Raw genomic sequence first — 13,716 nt, forward strand, 5'->3', positions numbered from 1 at the left:
CAGCCTGTGGCAGGCCAGGGAGTCCACACAACATTATTCCTCTGCTCTGATTGGATTAGCATATGCCTCCATCAGGAATAATTGTGCATAAAAATGTAAAGGGTGGTTTCCATGACAACTCAAAGGCATGACTTCGAAGTTTGCCTTCTGCAAGCACTTTGTGCCAGCAGAACTGGGTTACAGCCAAACCTCACAGGGAAAGGGGAGTAAACAGGCAGAGTATTTAGGGCGACTGCGTGGAAGGGGAATCTCTGCCCCATGCTGAGACAGCTCCAATCACAAACCTGGCCTGGGAATGGGATCCCCATTGCTGCCACAGTTTCAGGGAACACAGCAGAGAATTAATTTACGCTAGGAATGGTGTTTCACGTGAAAATGAAACATTGGCATTTATTGGTTCCTCTACACAGAATTTGTTTTGCATACTTGCTCTGGGGTCTCACCATGAATTGATGAAGAAACTATCTCAAACCAACAGCAGCTTTCACTGGCACAGCTCCCACACCTATTTTCTGCAAATATATATTGTGGGACTGATAATCCACAGCCCTTTCTGGTACAGAGACTGAAACTTGGAAATAAGAATTGGTTGGGGATTCCGTTTCTCAAGAGTCATTTTCTGAAGCACAGTAAGTAACCTTTAGGGTTTTGGGGTTTTTTTGGTGGAAGCCTTGAACTGAGAAAGACAGTGTTGTGGTTTTGGGCACAACACGACAACAAAGGAACAGCCCCATGGCCACTCACTGAACTTCCCACATACACACACTCTGGGATGAGGAGGACAAAACTCATGGGTTGAGACAAAGGACAAGGAGGGTTCTTCACAAATTAAGGTCCCAGGCAAAACAGACTCAACTCGGGGAAAAAAAATAATAATTTAATTTCACACTAATCAAACACACACAGGACATAGACACACACAGAGCAGGGCTTGCATATGTTACCCCACCCTTCCCTTCTTCCCAGCCCCAAATCCCTTTGTTCCCGGTTTCTCTCCCTCCTTCCCCCCAGCGGCACAGGGGGATGGGGATGGGGTTTAGAGTCAGTTCACAGGCTGGTGGTTCCTGCTGCTCCTTCCTCCTCAGGAAGAAGGATTCCTTACAGTCCTTCCCTGCTTCCCTACGGTGTCCCTCTCATGGGAGAGAGTCCTCCACAAACCTCTCCTTCATGAGTCCTTCCCACCAGGTCCAGAGCTGCTCCAGCCTGGGCTTCCCACAGAGTCACGGGCTGCTCAGGGAACAGACACCTCCCCTGGCTCTGGGGTCTTCCAAAGCTGAGTAATCAGAGTCCACTGGCAGCAAATCCTCTGGCCACAAAATCCAAGTCCACTGGCCAAGTTCACCCCTCCTGGCACCTTCAGGGAATGTTCCACCACGTTCCTCCACGAGTGCAGGGGCACAGCTGCCATCTCGCCATGGGCTGCAGGGAAACTTCTGCTTGGGCACCTTCTTCCCCTTTCTCCTCACCAACCACCAGCCCACTCTCCTTCCCCCGCACAGCTCTTTTCCCCCTCCTTCTCTGCTCAGCTCTTATCTCAGTTCTTTCGTATGTTAATAGCTGAGGTGCACCTGTTGCCCCTCTAATGGCTTCTTGGCTGGGTTTGGAGCAGGGGGAGCTTCTCAGCTTCATACCAGAGCCAACCACAATCATTGAGGATGGAAAAGACCTCCAAAATCATCAAGTCCAACTGTAATCCAACTACCACACCCCCTACTCTATATCCTGAAGCAACACATCTAAGCCCTTCTTGAACACCTCCAAGGATGGTGACTCCACCACCTCCCTGGCCAGCCTGTTTCAAAGCCTCACCACTATTTCAGAAAAAAATGGAAACAAGGATCCATATTTACAGGGCTAGAAATCTTCTTTTAATGAACCCTGTCTCTATATACTGAATAAGATATTTAGCATGAAATCCCAAGCACAATTTTCAAAAACTGGGCATTTCCCAAAGCTCATGATACACTAAACTGGTGTTCACTGGGTAAGAGAAGATCAGTCTCAGAAAGAAAACACCAATATGTCTGTTGGCATTTTCATGGTACATAGGGCTCAGTCTGAACTGTCACAATGTTTAGGGTTGTCTGAGGAGGTAAAATGAAATACTTATCTGAACTGAGTACCTGCAAACGCCCACAGAAAAAATGCAGACTGTCTAATTGGATTAAACTGCCTTGAAAACACATTTCATTTTGTGTATAAAACCTTGGGATTTGTTCTTATTGGGAACCTAATCAGATAGCTAATAAAATTGGCTTAGTATTCCTGTATGTATAAATGAAACAACTGCTCTTAAACTATTCAGAGAAATTAATTATATTAAATCTGCAGGCACTGCTGTTCATCTCCTGAATTTTACACTGTTGTGAACAATCTTTAGAAACACCTTATGCAGGCATGAATTGTTGTTACACACTGAAAACTGATGCCAGGCTAGTTGGAGAAAAATTCTGTTATTTAAGGAAGATGCTCTTAAATTCACTTTTGGACCAAAACTGTTGATATCCTCAGGAACGATGTAAACTCTTGTTATTAACTACTATGTATACACCTTCTGCCTTCTGCCTCTCTGTACCTCATTCTTCCTCCTGGTCTCATTGTCATGTTAATTTCTCTTTCTGTTTTTCCTGTACATTATTTTAAACTCAAAGATTGATAAAATAAAGAGATACAATCAGTATATTGTCCATGTTTTGAAACTGTACAGAAACATAGAAAATAAAAATAAAATTAATTGTTGGGAGTGCACCTTCAGCCTCACTGCTGATTGCATCTGAAGACGTGGAGCTGTAGCAGCCTCATATCTGTTGGGAAACTGGATCCAACAGCAACTAACAGAAAGTACTTATATTTGTGGTTACAGGCAGGTGAAGTGAAATAAAATAATCCTCAAGTCCACAATTTTAAAGTAAGAGACTTCTAAAAGAAAGAGCTTTGCTTCATGAATATTGTAGAGGAACTTCTTCCAAACTGAGCAGAATGCAAAAGCACTCAGCAGGGAGGCAGATGTACCTCCTGCTTGAACCTCCTGCTTCAGTCTGGAAACTGGTGTGAGTGCTGAGACTCCCAGAACAGGGGATCTCCTGGAAAGGCTCTATAAAGTGGGATGAAAAAAATGCAAAATCATCAAGTGACTATATCCTCCAAATAGCTTCAAAAAGCCTGCCAGGCTTGAAAAAGGAAAACTGCTTTAAAGGCAGTAGGTAGAGAGGGAGACGGTAGGAGAGACAATTCTGCACCAGTCATGCTTTTCCCAAAAGAACAATGCAGAAGGCTTGCCTAGGTGGGAAGTAGTGATGGCTTATCTCCATGCAGAAAACCTCTGGAGAGGAGAAAAGGAGGAAGGAATTACGTTTGCAGGAAGGGTGCATGAATTTGGTCAATTACAAGCACACATTTAATACAGTGGCAAATAACAGAGAGAAAGTAACAGTTCTGACAAATATTTAAACCAAACATACAACCTTATTTGTCAGGAAATCAGAATTCTCAGTAAAACAAACACATGATTCTTAAAGACAGCTCATTCTTCTTTGTTAACATTTGTGTTGTCCTTTATGTCTGACTGTTGCCAAAATTTGGCTCTGCAAGAGAGGGAAATAAAAAGTCTTTGAAGTATTTCCATAGTAATACAGAAAAACCCTCTGCTCTTCTTGTATCTGTTTTTTTAATACACATTTATTTATGTGAGGAAGAGTCCCATGTGTGAAGACGAGTTTCCTGGAAAATCATTCTGAAATTACTAACAGAACACTAATACACATTTTTTGCTTTGTGAAAGGGAAATTCTAGTTCTGCTGAGACCTGAACTGATGAATCTTCATCAACCAAAATTTTCCTCTGTTTAGAAAGGCAGCATGTGAGAGAAGGGAGCACAGATGAAAGAAGAACAGGATCTCCTTAAGTACAAAGAGAGACACATGGCTTTTACTAGAAGGGAATATCTTGAATAAAACCAAACAGAAAAATTAATCTTGGCTTCATAGGCCAGCATTTATTTTCTTGGAGAAATTAACTTGCTTTTTTTTCAACATTAAGATGTAATCCAAAGGCTTATCATACTGAAGTGCTGTACTACTTTTTTCATTCACCATGTTGAATACTTACTGAATGAGATTCACAAAGAAGTGATACTAAATTCACAAGCTGATTTGCCTACTTTTTTGAGCATTAGTAGGACAACATTTTGCCCAAGCATCCTGGAAGAACATAGTAGCTGGCACCTCTAGGTCTATCCAGAATAACAAGTAGAATAGAAAATATTAGAAAGGACAAAATATTGGTCTGATTGCCAATTGATAAATATTTTTAAAAAAAAAGTTTATCATAGACTTGAATAGTATACAATTACTATTAAGTTACTTCAGTTCTTTAGTTTCTTACTCTTGTTATCATAGGTGTACTTATTGTAAAGAGTGACTTGTTTTGATTAAATTAAAGACCTTGGGGAGTATCATATTAGATAAAGTATTTTTATAATGGAGATCATAACTCTTATTTTTTCCTGAAACCAATAAACAAACACTTTTTTTTTTTTTTTTTTTTTTTTCTTCATGTTTCTAAAGCTGGGTCCAAATCTCTCAGTAGTTTTGCTTCAGGTTGCTAGACCTAGTTGAGAAGCTCTGACAGAGGAAATAAAAATTACTTTAAAACATTCTTTTGCACATAGAGCAAATATATGAAAAAGCATCATTACTGTTGAAACAGCAGGGACTAAGTACAACAGGATTTCACATAAGAAAGAAGTGATTTGATATAACCATCTAGCCCCTGGACAGGCCAAGGTAAGTTCCACGGCTGGTGGGTGTAGATGTATACAGATGATTTCCTACTGTTTTTCTCCTGGTGTTTATTTGGTCTGTTGTAAATAGCCCTTCCCACCCTCACAGATAACAGCTCCATCATGGTTCTCCCCATGCAGCAGCTTCCAGAAATCTCTGAGCCTTTTTATAGGTCAGCCCTGGCCCTTGTGGAAAATCTCATTTACTTAACAGTGTTCAAATCAATCTCTTTAAACCCCTCTGGTTTACAACTCTTTTACAGTATCTATTTTTTCTAACATTTAGGGTTCCTAAGGTCACAACAAATGGACCTGCAGGGCTATAAACCCTAATCCGTAACTCCAGAGCTGACACTTGGGTTTCAAGTGTTGATCTGCAGCATTATTTCACAGCCACTGCTATGCAATAGGACAATCTTATCGTAGAAACTCATTAAAAGGAGGGATGAAAATCAGCTGTATTATATTGATCGGAGACCATTTGTTTCCATCTGGCTGTGTTTATATGTGATACATATTTCATCTGAAGAAAGAACAGGTAAAGAAGGATTCACAGCAGTTGGAGATAAAGCAACTGTATAACTCTACTCTTCATTTATTTCTATTGCTGCCAGCACAGAAGAGCACAATGATCTTATACAACAACATCAAAACAGATGGATGAGTCATCTTAGAAAATATTTATGACTTCCTGCAAAACATAACCCCGCTCATGCTAAGAAAACCTCACCCACAAGACTTAACTGGACAGGAGCTTGCAATGTCTGCAAGTCCTTGTAGAAATGTAAAAAGAAACTTCTGTGTGTCCTGCACATGGGACAGGTGGGAGATTTGACATTAAATATGTGTTTGCATCCCTTCTGAAGATCGGGGGCACTGCCTCTGAAAATTGTTGTCAGTTGTCATGCAGATTTTTTGGGTATTGCCTGAAACACCAAGTAGCAGTTAACTTCCCTGCAGCTCTCGTGTGGAGTTTGCTGCTTGGTGCTTGGATGAGAAGACCCGACTATTGGATAAGGGAAAGGCTGTGGATATTATCTATCTGGACCTCCAAAAAGCATTTGACACAGCTCCCCATAGAACTCTCATAAAAATCCTGGCTGCTCATGGCCTGGATGAGCACACGATCTGTTGGGTCAAGCACTGGATGGACAGTTGGGCCCAAAAAGTGGTGGTCAAAGGAGTCAAATCCAGCTGGGGCCAGTCACAAGTGATGTTCCTCAGGGCTCAGTGTTGGGACCATTTCTGTTTAGCATCTTTATTGATGATCTTGATAAGAACATAGAGTGTATTATCAGTAAGTCTGCAGATGACACCAAGCTGGGCAGGAGTGTTGATCTGCATGAGGATATGGAGGCTCTACAGAGAGACTTGGGTAGATTAGATTGTTGGGCTGATGTTAATGGTCTGGGCTTCAACAAGGCCAAGTGCCAGGTCCTGCACTTGGGCCACAACAACCCCAGGCAACGCTCCAGGCTTGGGGAAGTGTGGCTGGAAAGTGTCTGGCAGAAAAGGACCTGGGGGTTCTTAAATAGAAAAAAAATTATCAGGTTTGGTGACCACAATTTCATTCCTTTGGGAATGTTACTTTAGACTATTTCCTTTCCTGGAATTCATAAAACCCAAGTATTTCCATGTCTTCAGCTAGTTTTATTGACAAAGAAATGGAGCTTCCATTCATGGACAGACTGTGCTGGACATTGCAAAGGCTTCATACCACTGGGCCTGCAAACAAATGCTTATAGCTTATGGATTGATTCCTGCAGTTTTCCTGCCTAAACATCAAACAATGCTGGATGGATTAGATTATGATTTTTTTGCCATTCTTCAAAAAATCAACAAGAGTGCTAGCTCCTGATCCAACAGTGCTGTGTTTAGGGGCTAGCACAAAGCAAGTTAAGTACATTGTTGTCATGAGCACCAAATTTCAGGTAGATGGTGGGATCAGGGTTTGCACCCTGAGCAGGCTTCATTGCTTCCATTGTCTGGAAGAGAGCTTAGGAGCAGCTCTCTCTTTTTTTATAGTGATTGTTGTTCTGAACTAAACCCAAGCAGCAGAATGTGTCTGCTTAGCTAATTTACAGTCATTGAGAAAGACTAAATTTTAGAGGCAGATGCTCACAGAAACAACTGATGATTGTGCTTTTCAGGTTTCTCTTAGCATAAAAAGAAATCAGTAAAAGACACTGATGGCTTCCTTTGTGAGACTCCAAAGAAGCTAAGGAGCCTGGTTTCAAAGAGTGCAGTAGAAGTAGGCTACATTTGTTTTTTCCTCCCTTAGTTTCACCAGAATAGTTCAGCTAATACACCTCTGAACGCTGTCACCTTAGACAGAGTCTTTGCTGGAAAAGCCTTCAGTCAGCCCTCAATATCTGTGTGAAAAGTCTAGCTGTGCTGACAACACAGATGCAGTCACATTTGCTGTGATCAAAGTGCAAGCAGAGTTATCAGGGGTACAGAAAACCACCTGGATGGTGCCAGCACAGTTGCCCTGTTGTGAGGATGAGAACAGTGTGCTCTTAAGACATATGTAACCTCAGGTTTGTAGGGCACTTCTAGATCAGAAGGTCCTGGCTTTTTCCCCACCCTGAACTTTAGCTGCATGACACCCATTGATTCATGGGACATCTGTTATGAGACACATACACACTGCAGGCCTCCAAGAGCATTTGAATTCTTTTAGGCCAGCTTTTTAAATTTTCCCCTTTATGCTCCCAGGTTATAAACAAACTTTGGATCCCATCTTTCTTGTTTTTAAATAACCATAAACTTGCACAACCCACACAATGACACTTTCCATCCAAATATTTAGTTCATCCAGTTTTCCACATGATTCACTTTCTCTACCCCATAACAGTTCTGGCAAGACCAACAACTGTACCCAGGCCAAGATTAAACACACCGTTATGAAGGTGCACAGAACCAAGCCCTGCTGCCTCCAAAACAAACAAAACAAACCACCAAGACATTTTCTACCTTTGTGCTTGGGGAGAAGGGGCTGAACCAGGTCCACCAGCAGAGACCATGGCTAGGGATAGAGCTGGAAATAATGCTACACCATGTGTCCAGAGCCTGCACAAGAGGAAAGAAGCAGGGCTGAATACAAGCACACCTGCAGCATAGAACAACAAAGGATGGGAATTAAATGCAGCTTTTGTGCTGCTGAATGAGAGTTGGGGTCGGGGGACATGAGCAGAGGTCTCAGATGAGGCTTGTCAGGGCAATCAAGGCCAACTTGAATTGTCTGGGGCTTGACACATACCTGCTGAAGGTCATTCTGTCTCTTCTCCATGTTTAATTTATGTGAACACTAAACGTCTTACTGTCTTTCAAAAGAGTACATAACATCCCCACAACATGGCCTTGTCTGTGGCTATGAATTAAAACAAAGAAATAAAGGAGAAATAACCCATCTAACAAAATTCTCAGTTTTCTCTAAGTAATTTTCTATCTCTGAATAAACCAATCTCATCACTTTTTTTTCTTTTTTTTCTTTTTTTAGTGATGTTCCAATTTCATTGAATAGCTGGTGGAGGGTTTATTGGGGGTTTGGACATAAGATAGAGAGAAAACATTACTAAAAAATGTACATGAAAGAAGAAAAGAAAAGAAAAGAAAAGAAAAGAAAAGAAAAGAAAAGAAAAGAAAAGAAAAGAAAAGAAAAGAAAAGAAAAGAAAAGAAAAGAAAGAAAGAAAGAAAGAAAGAGAAAGAAAGAAAGAAAGAAAGAAAGAAAGAAAGAAAGAAAGAAAGAAAGAAAGAAAGAGAAAGAAAGAAAGAAAGAAAGAAAGAAAGAAAGAAAGAAAGAAAGAAAGAAAGAAAGAAAGAAAGAAAGAAAGAAAGAAAGAAAGAAAGAAAGAAAGAAAGAAAGAAAGAAAGAAAGAAAGAAAGAAAGAAAGAAAGAAAGGAAAGAAAGAAAAAAGCAAGGAAGCAAGAGGAAGGAAGGAAGGAAGGAAGGAAGGAAGGAAGGAAGGAAGGAAGGAAGGAAGGAAGGAAGGAAGGAAGGAAGGAAGGAAGGAAGGAAGGAAGGAAGGAAGGAAGGAAGGAAGGAAGGAAGGAAGGAAGGAAGGAAGGAAGGAAGGAAGGAAGGAAGGAAGGAAGGAAGGCCAAGCTCTACTGGAAAACCATGGACATTTTCTGAGTTGCTGTGATAACAGCATTTTCCATGCAAATATACTTCATAAATGAAAGCTTGTTAAAAATCAGCTGGATTGGTAGTGGAGGCTCACAAAACCCAGATGAAAAAGTAATCCTGGGTATGATTGGTAATTAAATTAAACTCTACTAAGAAAGCAGAAGGAAGATTTAGGTAGCTTGGCTCTCCACCTAACTGATTTATGATCATCTTAAACAGTAACCCAGAGGAATTGTCTTCCCACTCTGACTGGTCCATACCTAGAATCTGCTCACACTGCAGGTGTTTTACAAAGCAGATTATTCTGAAAAATTATGTGCAATTATCACTCATTTTAGGATGCAAGAAAGGGCTGATTATTGCTGTAATATTGCAAGTCAAATTCCAGGTCTACTGGAGAGGAGTAATTGCTTTCCATAATTTTGTTCTTCTTTTAATTACACAGTCTCAGAAAATGTAACAAACAGGTCCAATATGTCAAAACCTGTTTTAATGCCTCTGGTCAAAGAAAAACATTAGGACCAATTTCTTCTCTTTTCCTGTAGAGAAGAGGAGCGCAATAGATTGTGTGACACAAAGTATCTGTAAATAGCAGCTTCTTTTTCCTGTTCTCTGGGACTAGATGGCCTCAGAACTGGCTGAATGTGTGCTTCACCAACCCCTGCTCTGGGTGAAAAAAATGCACCTGATACTACACAAGACCAAGTTTCTCCTGGCTCTGAGCTCTTCTTTAGGAGAGATCAGCTCTCCTAGCTAGATCATACAGAAGACTATTTTCATGCCACAAGAATCATACAAAAAGGCCCAGATGTAAGGCAGAAGGGATTTACTTGAGAAATACTGTCCAGTATAGTGTAAAAAAAACCAGCCCTGATCCCTGTTTATCTCCCAGCTGGGTTCTGAAGCCCTCAGACAGAGAGGTTCCCCTGGAGTCACCTCACTGGTTATGTCAGGCTGCCAGTGAGAAGAGTCAGCCCAGAAGTCACTGCACCAGTGATTTCAGCAGTGAAGTCCCTTCTCCTTTGCCCAGAATATGTTCCAGTTCTGTTGATTTTAGAAGTAGTAAGGTCTTTAGTTCCTGAACCCCTTAAGAGACCCACAGTGCTGGAGGCTTCCCAAACATGAGAGCTGAGAGGTCGAGCAACAAAATGAGTTCACTGAGAAAAGCAGAGATGTGCTTCCTCCATTACTCACCTCCCTGCAGATGTGCAGTCTGAAATGTGCAGTTTCTCATGTAGGAAAAGCTAAATGCTGTCTTTAATTCAAAAAACCAATAAACGCTGGGGGGAAACCTGAAGCCAGCTGAGCCCTAGAGCTATTTCTTCTCTCAGAAGCTACAAGATTCCCTCACCTGATGATGTATCTGCCTGTTTGGGTTCTGTGAAGACAATTTCTGGTCAGATTCTCCACTCCATTACTTTGCACTTGGTCCAGTGTAACTGCTGGAACTGCTCATGAGAAGCACTGATGTAATGGAGAAGAGAAATGGGTTTGTGGTGGAAGTCTTACCGTTCAGAGTATCAGTAATTAAGCAGTGTTTTGGCTAAAACGGGAAGAACAGTTGTGAGCAGAGAGGGAGGAAGAGGACTGTCTGTGATCAAATGCTGTTGAAGCAAGAGAAGCTGGAGAGGTGACCAAGGAATTATGAAACCACACGCAGAGCAGTTACCTGCAACCTTTCTCTTTTGCCAGGAGAAAGAAAACCCTCGCCTTTGGCAATGGCAGCACCAAACTGCAGCTGGGTTTCTGCTCTGTTCTTGAGACTGTGGTAGTCTCTGCAGCTTGCTAGTTTTCACTGTCCACGTCTTCTAAAACAGGGCTGAGCCTCACCTCATGCAAGCTTGTAGCACAGAAATGAGGCCCTCACCTCAGGCTGTGCTCCAGCACAGTCAGGATTTTATTTGTTTTGTTTGGAGAGCACTTTAAGCCCAGAAAGTTGTTTGTGATAACTATCCTAAAGTAAAGCTATACCCCAAAGGACAGTGAAGTTTAATTTGTTTACCAGGCCACAAGCAGAGGTGATAAATATGTCTCTGTTTTTGTATACCCAGGGAGCCAGTTAAACTGTGTCTCACTGGGCATTCACATGACACATTTAAGTTATCAGGCTAGAAGTAATTCTTCTTACAAGTAAGGAGATCTGTGGAGAGAGCAGTGGAAGAAAAAAAAGAAGGACAATTGGCAGCAGGAATTGGATAAAACCAGAAACCACCTGCAACAAGACCACTTTTAGACACTTGTCTTATTTTCAAAAGATTAGGGAAGAAGTCTTTATTGACTGTTTTTCAGAAAAGTGGTGTGACACAACAGTAGCATTTTAAAGAGGGTATTTTCAGATGTAAATTGCCTTTTCAGTAGCAATTTCCATTGGAATTGCTGCAAGGATGAAACTGTATCCCAAGGCTGGGATGGGAAATTGTGTGGCTTCCATTAGCAAGTAGCTATAGCATAGCTGGTTCTGAAATGTCTGCTGTCCGTCCATCAGTATTTTCTGTTCACGGTCCTGACTTCACAGCAGACACTGTCCATCTGGGGGACATGTTGGGGTGCAGAGTAATGTACCCTTAAGATTATCAGTTTTTAAAGTTGTGTAAGTAAGTGTATATAGTAATGTGTACTTAAGGGTGCAAACTGCTTAGCCTTGTGCATCTCATTGCTGAGAAACAGTGCTGGAGGAAAAGGCCTTCATACTTCTCACCTACTCAGTTGCAGGTCACTTTGATGCATCTGGATTATTTTTGCTTCATTTTAAGAAAGAAATATCAAAGGTTTCTGAAAGAAAAAATTCTGGAGCATTTAGCTCACCTGATGGCTCTCCAGTTGTGTTTGCAGCGTTGTCTGTTTTGCCCTCTCTAGTGCTGGGTGCTGCAAAGGCAGCTGCTAAACAGCAGGTGAGGATTAACCCACTGCAACTCCTAGATGCAATGGAAGAAAGACAGAAATACCTGGTGGGATTGTCAGACATGCTGCTAGAGCAAAAAAATATGTGTAAACATGCAGCATCTCACATGTTACAAAGATTTGCAAAAAGCCCTGTTTGTTGTTTTATCCCCCTGAGATTTGCATGCTAAAATCTCAACTAAGGGAAAGAAATGACAGCAGCTCCCCAGGAAACACAGTTCGGTGCAGGGTCCACATTAGGCAGAGGTCAGCTGGAGGCACAAACATAACTGCTTCCCCAGACCTGGTCCTGTTGCTCTCACCTGTGCTGGAGCTGCAGCATGTTCAGGGCTCACAAAACCTTGGGAACGGGTAGTGGGCTGTCAGCAGATGAGTCATGCTCCATGCTCCACGAGAAGGACCTTCCAGACTTCTGAGAAATTAAGAGAGTCCTGAAATCAGTGGTCTCAGAAACACCTGGGAGAGGAAACCTAAACAGTTCTGAGGCTGCAACACTTCCACAGTGTGATCTGAAGTCCTGGAAAAAGCATGAACATTAGTAACTTATTGTGCATATTAAGTGCCATAAAATCATGAATGCCCTCACTTGACCAATATCTGGAAATAACACTGTTTTCTGCTACCTAGGCTTCTTGAAACACAAGACTTTAAGCTATATGAGGTTTTCAGGGATAGCACAATTCTGTTATACATTAAGTAAAACATATATCAGCATTGCACAGGCATCTAAACCATAAGAAGGCCAAGTGGCAAAAGACTTAGTTAATTTTGCAAAGAAATATTAAGAAAAATATACATAGAATTCGGAAGATGTGAATAATAACATAGAAGAAATACTGGCCCAACAGGTTTTTAGAGTTCAGGGAGAATTTTCACTTGAAACCAAAACACATCACTAGTACTGAACAAGTAATTAACTTTGGTTTTTTTCAGTGTGCGTGTCAATTAGCATAAAAATATTTTAAAAGAAATTTTGTGTATGGGTTTTCCACAGAAGGAAGGGAATTTTAGAGAATAAGGGGAAAACATAACATGGCTTTTGATTTTACCTTCTTATGTTCTGTTCCTACCTTCTACCAGCTGCCAAACTTCCTAAACAACATTTCTGCTGCTGGTCTTAAACAGCTTAATCTCTTACACTGTATTCACTGTCTTACATGGAAATGCTGCCTTATTTCTTTCTTCTTTATTTAGCACTTGGTTATTCCACCTTTATAGCTATTCACTTAGGCATCTGCATACCGCTACCTCATTGAGATTCTGCTGCATTTCCTACTTTCTCAGCAAGTTTCAAGTCACCGTACTTTGGCTTTTCCAAGAATCCATTGTCTTCTGGTCTCTGTACCTCGTTGCCATTACGTTTTATTCTCCTCTTTGCTCCGTGAGCCATTTTAGAGTTGGCTATGAAGAACTGCTAACAGTCTTGCAAATGTGGCCTCACCAGTTTGAGTAAAGCTGATTTCCAAATCCCATGGTTGATAAATGCTTAAATGCATCTTTTAACACTGATGATTTTATTTTGACAGATGTTAAGCATTCTGTCAAGGAACTTTCACTTTATACATCACAACCCCTCATTCCTACTTTAAATTTAACAACATATGGAAACAATTATAGGTGTGTAATATGGCTCAGAAGAATAACATAAAAAGCAGACATAAAAAGCAGAATACCTAGAAAGACTGGTTATATTCCCATTTGGGTTTTTTCTTTAGTTTTTGTTGTTTGTTTTTTGTTTGTTTTTTTTTTTTTGTTGTTTTTTTTTTTAAGTATCCGTTGGTTGAGGGAGATTACACAGCAGCGTGATCCCTGTTCCCTAATTCTCCAGGAAACTATAATTTCTTAGAGCACATTTGGGCTGCCAGTCTGGGCAGCTGCCATTCAGCAGCCCTGCGGATCTGC

Source organism: Apus apus, chromosome Z (assembly GCF_020740795.1).
Source record: "Apus apus isolate bApuApu2 chromosome Z, bApuApu2.pri.cur, whole genome shotgun sequence".
Taxonomy (NCBI): domain Eukaryota; kingdom Metazoa; phylum Chordata; class Aves; order Apodiformes; family Apodidae; genus Apus; species Apus apus.